Genomic DNA, 7,533 nt, shown 5'->3' with positions numbered 1-7,533 from the left:
CTTTAACATGTCAAGCACATCTCAAGGTTCTCATTCAAACAAAAGCTTGAATTGGGAAAATCTCAAGGAGGTTTACAAAGTTTTTCGGAATGCAATAGTCAAATCCCAATTCTTCCCATTTCTCTCCAGCAATTTGCATATATGCGCTTTAAGGTTTGATCAAAGCGTTTCACCAACCCATCCATCTGTGGGTTGTAGATGGATGTCCGCAGGATTTTGATATTAAGGATTTCCTTCACTTCCTTGTTCTAAGTCGGTATTGCCTCCTACAGTGAAAAGATTGGACAGGCCTGGGGCTAACTTGGTTGAGAAAGATGGGAGATTGATGGCTGTCAGTCGCCTTCCCGCAAGGTAGTTTCCCAATCCACTGGGCTTGATGTAGGTTTGGGCTTGTCTGACTTTTAGGACAATGTGATTCCACTGGGGCAGATGTATGTGTAAATTGTCCTAGTGTCGAGGAGGAGTTTTGAGTGGAAGAATAAATCTTTAGTTTTAATTGGTATCCGAGCTTTCACTGAGATGTTATGTTTGATTACGGATACCTGGCCCTGTTCCTCAACACTTATGATGATTTTCTCTCTGAATGGAGGCGTGGGTTCAAATCTTACCCCTGGCACCATATGTGAAACAAGCATGGTATCAAGAGAGACACAGACACAGGTGACACAGTTTCAAAACTTAACTTTCATTCAGTGAATCAGGATGGATGAAATGCCTATCTAATCCTATCGCTATGGTGGGATTGCCCTGCCTAAATAAACTAAGGATCTTCAAAGTGAGTGGGCCTCATTACACGGACGGCGGTAACCATGGCACTGGTATTTTACCGATTCCGTCTTGGTGAATGGGGGAATTACCGCCCCATTCCAAGGTTGGCGGGGCCGTAATTCCCCATTCACCAAGGCCCATTCCCATTTGAGCCCCCATAGGGCTCAATGGGAATGGGGAAGGAGCAAATAACGGTACCGCTGTTAACGGTACCGTTATTTGCCCTGAAGTCCCTCAGCGGGTCCCTTCCTTAACGTGTGGTCTGGCCACACGTTAAGGACGGGGCCCGCTGAGGGACCTCGTAGTATGGCGCTAAGGGATTACCAGCGCCGGTGCCCTTACCGGTGCCGGTAATCCCTTAGCGCCATCCGTGTAATGAGGCCCAGTGTGTCCAAATTAAAAAGTCTGTCTGTGTCCAACCCTGTGCTTGCCCTCACAACTAGGAACAAACTATACTGATGGGACGGTCCAAATTATACAGTTTGGAGCACTGACTAGCTCCCTTTCCCAAGTCAGGATACAGTTCAATAGCCGTAGTGATGTCATAGAGATACGCGAATGTTCCCCCCAACTACTACTATGGATCACTATGTCATCCAAGTAGGCTCCCATGAATGCAGAATAAGGTTTTAGAACTTAATATAAACCTTTGGAAGATGGCCGGGACTGCATGTAGGCCAAAGGGGAGCACAGTGAATTGAAACATTCTGTGATGGGTGTAAAAGGCCATTTTGTTTTTGTCGCTGGGATTCAATGGTACTGGCCAATAACTCTTGGTTAGATCTAATGTTGTAATGTATTTTTCATTTCCATGTCTTTTGATGAGCTTGTTGATTCTGGACATCGTATAGTTATTGAAGACTGAGATGGAATTCAGTCTTCTGAAATCAATGCAGAATCGCAAAGACTCATCAGGTTTGCCCAAAAGGACTAACAGGGAAGACCACAGGCTCTCAAGAGGGTTCTATGATTTCCAACTGTAGCATATTAGTTATTTATTCCTCTATAATCCTCCTGCGAACCTCAGGGATTCGGTATGGTTTGAGATTGACTGTCTGTCTAGGCGGGTTACGGATGTAGTGGAAGACACTTCTTGACTCTTCCTGGTTCTTCGGAGAAGACCTTGAGGAATTGGTTTAATAAATCTTGTAGGTCCCTCTTTTTAGTTTTAGTCAGATTTTCCGGGATGAGTTCAGGTTTAGTTTCAGTTTCTACCAAGAGTGTTACCTTAGTGACTGTGCCCTGCTCAACAGGATCTGCCTTCTAAATCTTCAACAACTGTATGTGATAGATTTTGTCATTTTCCCTTCTATTGGGCTGGGAGATCAGATAAGTGAGTGGTCCTTTTCTTTGAAGCATGTTATATGGACCATTCCACCTGAAGACCATTTTGTTTTTGGAAATAGGCAAGAGTGCCAGTACATGGTCACCAACTGTAAAACACCTATCTACATCCTGTCAATCGTTTATATGTTCCTGGGGCTCTTGGACGCTCGAAAGATTACTATTAACAATTTCCCTTAGGCCCTTCGTGTGAGATTTTAGCTTGTTGGCTGCTTGGGATATAGGTAAAGGGGTTTCTGTTCTCTCTTCCCAGGTCTCCTTAAACATGTCGAGCATATCTCAAGGTTCTGAGTCAAACAAAAGCTAGAATTGTGAATATCCCAAGGAGGTTTACAGAGTTTTTCAGACTGCAATCGTCAAATCCCAATTCTTCCCATTTCTCTCCAGCAATTTGCGTAATATGCGCTTTACGGTCTGATCAAAGCGTTTCACCACCCCATCCATCTGTGGGTGGTAGATGGATGTCTGCAGGATTTTGATATTAAGGATTTCCTGCATAAGGCGGAACAGGAACATCATGCTCTGATCAGCTTGGTTTTCCTTTGTGAGCCCCACGTGGAACAGGAAAGGGATGAATTGCTTGAGTATGTGCTAGTTGGTACTATTTCTCATAGGAAAAGCCCCTCTATATGGCGGATAACATAGCTAAGAATTAGAAGTATATACTTGTCTCCCAAATTAGATGGTTGGAGGGGTCCCACTATATCCATGGCGATCCAAGAAAAGGGTATTTTGATCATGAGTAAGGGTTGTAAGGGAGCTCTGAGGACCAGGGAGATTGAGGTTTTCTGGCAACTTTCACAAAATGCTACATAGGTTTTAACATCAGCGTGAATACCAGGCGAATCAAATTTGCTGAGAACTTGGCCTTTGGTTTTTGTTACGCCTTTGTTGCCAGCGGTAAGATGGGAATGAGCCAGTTCCATGACCACTCCCCAGTGGCCTTTATGTATAACCAGTTGGTTTCTCTTGGTACAATGTCGCTCATTACACCCTCTGTATAGAAGGCCCTTGTTTATAAGAAAAGAAGGGATAATCCTTTCAAAGGCTTCTGTTAGATTCTGGTCTTGCGAGGTCAGGTAATGTATTTTGTGTCATCACCCTCATTCTAAACACATGGGAGTATGTTTTTGCCGGCTTCCCAAAAACCTAGGCAACCCCTAGAGGAGTTAGAGGGGTTGTCTGCTTCATGAAGAGTGGTAGTCAAGCCTTCTCTGGGAATCCCTATGCAATGGGTTCCACTTTCTTTACTCTAGCTCTGTGTCCCCGCATTTTGCAATAGCATTTGAATCTCACGTTGGTAGTCTGCATCTATGATGCCAGCTATAACATCTAGAGAATGCTTTCAGTCTAGCCCGGACTTTGCAGCAAGTCTGAGTGAGCTACCTGGAGGAGGTATTATGCTGAGACTCGTAGGGCTCAACATTCTCTCTATACTGGGTATTTCGATCGCCTTTAAATTAAAGAAGTCAAAACCAACAGTTTGGGTGCAGCCATTCTGGTAGTGTAGATGTTGGGGTAAGAGGTCTAACATGGGTACCAACTGCATATCTGGTTGTTCAAATCCTACTTCTAACACCACTTGTGTTAAATCAGACTCGAGCAGACAAGGGGTCTCTAGCTGGTACCCCTCTCCTGAACAAAGAGAATGTGGAATTACAAAAGTATTAAAACTACAAGTGCCAAGAGGCCATAGGGAAGGCTGGCGTGAGGCGTCAAGGTGGTCATACAGGGGTCAAGCCAAACCCTTTGTACAATCGAAAGTCCTTGACATGTTGTGGCAGTTTTGATGATTGTGAAATTGTGAACCTGATTGAGGGAATTGTAAAACAGGTGTTTGCGCCTGACTGACGGGAACGCTGTGTATACCGTGATTTTGCAAAGTCTGCATTTGCCATATGCTTATAGAGTGACCCGGTGAGACGTGATTGCCCTTCGGAAGTCTCTGTTCAAAACTGGCAAGTGCTTTGGAAGGTCTGAGGCTGACTGAGAGAAGGATCGGAGCCCGGCTGAGCCCGGCTGAGAGGGATCCAAGGGTGAAGGGTAGTCACCCAATGTGAAGATTAACAGAAGGAACTTGGCACAAAAGGCCCTAATATAGAGAAAAGGAACTGTAAGCTCGTGCCAGAGAAGCCCAGGAGTGTGCTGTGCTCAAGCGTCCCGCCTTGTCTCGTGCTAAAAACGTGGGGAATGGAGACCCTGGCCATAACATCCTGACTTTTTTGTGACCACTTCTTTCTTTTCTTGTGAACATTATCCCACACTATTTTGTAGAATAGCATTAAGGATTGGCAATAGGATTTTTAGTATAGGCCCTTTTTATTTGATTAGACTCTACTAGGACTGTATTATTGTTATTTGATGGTCGTAGCTTGCTCCCATCTTAGATTTATGTTTAGATTAGGCGTTTATTTCACCCATTTTACAGTCTAATAAACACCCTTGAACTGTGATCACTTATGCCTGTCTTTGATACCATGCCTTCCTTGCATATGGTGTCAGGAGTAGAATCGGACTCAATTAAAACGAATTGCATAACCCTACAATTTCAAAAACGTAGTCATAGAGCTCCTAGCCCCTCTGTTGCCACAAACGAATCTATAGGTTTCGATATCTGTAGCAGTGGGGAAGCTGCTATCCCCCCTGGGAAAAGAGGAATGATTCCTAAAGATTTGGTTTTGGTACCTCCTCTGGGGTGTTACAAAAGATTGGCCCAAAATCTGGCCTAGCATGGAAGCTCGGTATAGACGTTTTAGCAGGCGTCATTGATCCCGACTTCCGGGGAGATGTAACAGTTCTCCTACAGAATCATGGTGAAATCACATTTGAAGTACATCGTGGGGATCAAATTGCTCAAGGAATTCTGGAAAGGCCTCTGTTTCCTCAGTTTAAAGAAAGTGAACCAGACAAAACAGAAAAGTACATTAGGTTTTGGGGAAGCTGATAAACCTTTTAACATCGAAGACAGGAAAGAAGAAGAGCCAACCATCTTTCCCGACCTAGCCTCTGCCCAGCGAAATGATCCAACTCTCGCGGAAGCTTTCCTACATGCTATTCTGGAAGGAGAAGGTATAGAGAAGGGAAGCCTCTTTTTCTTTTTAAAAAAGGGGTTATATAGAATAGAAACCTCTCCAGAAGTATTAGTAAAGAAGTAGTTAGTAATTCCCAAGACCCACCGAAAGGCTGTACTGGAGATTGCACATTCCCATCTTACTGGGGGGCATTTAGGACAATCCAAAACCCAGGCACATATGAGTGGGAAGTTTTACTGGCCAGGTATCTATGCTGAAATAAAGATCTTTATTCAGACGTGTGAAATATGCCAGAAACCAGCACCCACATCCCATTAACTGCCCCACTGGATCCGTTGCCAGTCATAGAAGTCCCTTTTTCAAGAATCGGGATGGACATCATTGGATCTCTACAAACATACAGTCTAGGAAACAAATATGTCCTGGTGATACTTGACTATGCAACTAGGTACCCCAAAGCATTCCCAATGTGAAATAATACCACACAGCAAATCCTTAAACACCTCCCACCATATTTTTCCAGGGTCTGCTTTTCCAAGGAAATACTAACCGATCAAGGTTCAAATTTATTGGCAAGCTAATGGCAGAAGAGCTACTCCGCATTACCACCTTACAAACCTCTGTGTACCATCCCCAAACCGATGGCTTGGTAGAAAGATTAAAACGCTGCGAAAAACTGGTAGACAAGGATGGGAAGGACTGGGATTGAATAATCCCTTGGACACTATTTGCAGTAAGGAAAACCCCTCAGTCATCTACAGGATTCTCCCCTTTTGAACTACTTTATGGTAGAGAGCCTAAAGATGTCCTGTACATGTTCTAGGATATGCTGGCAAGAACTGGAAGAGACGACCAATCCCATCTCGCAACCCACTACCAGAATGCGAGAGCATAAGAGACTTGTTCGAGATCTAGTCTGCATCCATATGGAAAAAGCGCAGAACCAACAAAAATCCACCTGTGACAGGAAGGTGAGCTTAAGGTCGTTCTCTATAGGACCGAAAATACTGGTCCTCCTACCCACCTCAGAAAACAAACTTGTCTCTAAGTGGCATGTGCTCTTTGTAATTTTAGAACAAACGGGAACCTGTACTTATAAAGTAACCCAACCGGACAGGAAACAGAATGTGCATTTATATCATGTAAACCACCAATGCCAAAGTACTATCTTGTTTGATTCCAGAGGATAGAGAAAGATATGAATTAATTCCTTCGGAGCTATCTATTCAACAACAAGAAGATCTAAAAAATGTAATTACATTGGTTACCAATGTATTTTCAGAAAAACCAGGAAGAATAAAAGGCACATACCACTATATTAGAACACCTATGGGGAAAAGTGGTTCATCTAAAATGTATAGACTTCCGGAAGCCCGTAAACAGATAGTAGTTGTGGAAGTATATAAAATGTTGAAAGCCAATATTATCGAGCCTTCTTCGAGTCCCTAGTCCTCCCCTATTGTATTGGTCACTAAACCCGACCATTCCTTGAGGCTTTGCATCGATTTCCGTCAAGTTAATGCAATTTCCGACTTCGATGCCTATCCCATGCCATGCATCAATGACCTAATATATAAACTCAGAACCGCCACCTTTCTATCCACCCTAGACTTAACAAAAGGGTACTGGCAAGACCCAGTATATGGGCCTGATAAGGAAAAGACAGCGTTTTCATTGCCCCAAGGACTATTTCAATTCAAAGTCCTCCGTTTTGGCTTACACAGCGCGCCAGCCACTTTCCAATGCCTTATGGATAAAATATCGCAACTCTATTCCGATTTCTGTGGAGCTTATATTGACAGTATCGTCATTTATAGTCAAACCTGGGAGGATCATCATTTTCATCTTTATACTATAATGAAAGTCCTCAGAGAGGCCGGCCTATCTGCAAATCCATCCAAATGCAGACTAGCCCAATTAGCCATGAAATACTTATGCTTCTTTGTAGGGAATGGGAATGTACAGCCTCGACATGAGAAATTGAAAGCCGTCCTAGATAAACCTACACCAAAAACTAAAAAGAGCTCTGAGAGCCTTTCTAAGGTTAATAGGATATTACCGTAGGTTTATCTCTAACTTTTCAGACAAAACAGCTAGGCTGACAGATAAACTTATGAACGCTGAACCACAGAAAATCTATTGGACTGACGTGGATGATATATGCTATAACACCTTAAAGCAAACCTTGATCCTAAAGGTAGTAGATTTCTCTAAAGAACTCATATTGCAATGGACACCTCCCTTACAGGATTAGGAGCAGTCCTGTCACAAGTCTGCGATGGATTAGAACACCCAATCTTATTTGCAAGTCGCAACTTTTTTCCATGTGAAAGAAATTTCTCTGTGCTCGAATTAGAGGCCCTGGCCATCAAGTGGGCCATTCTCCATC

The sequence above is a fragment of the Ambystoma mexicanum genome, chromosome 3p (genome assembly GCF_040938575.1).
Source record: "Ambystoma mexicanum isolate Mex_15411 chromosome 3p, UKY_AmexF1_1, whole genome shotgun sequence".
NCBI classification, from domain to species: Eukaryota; Metazoa; Chordata; class Amphibia; order Caudata; family Ambystomatidae; genus Ambystoma; species Ambystoma mexicanum.
Note: the sequence above shows the minus strand (reverse complement) of the source record.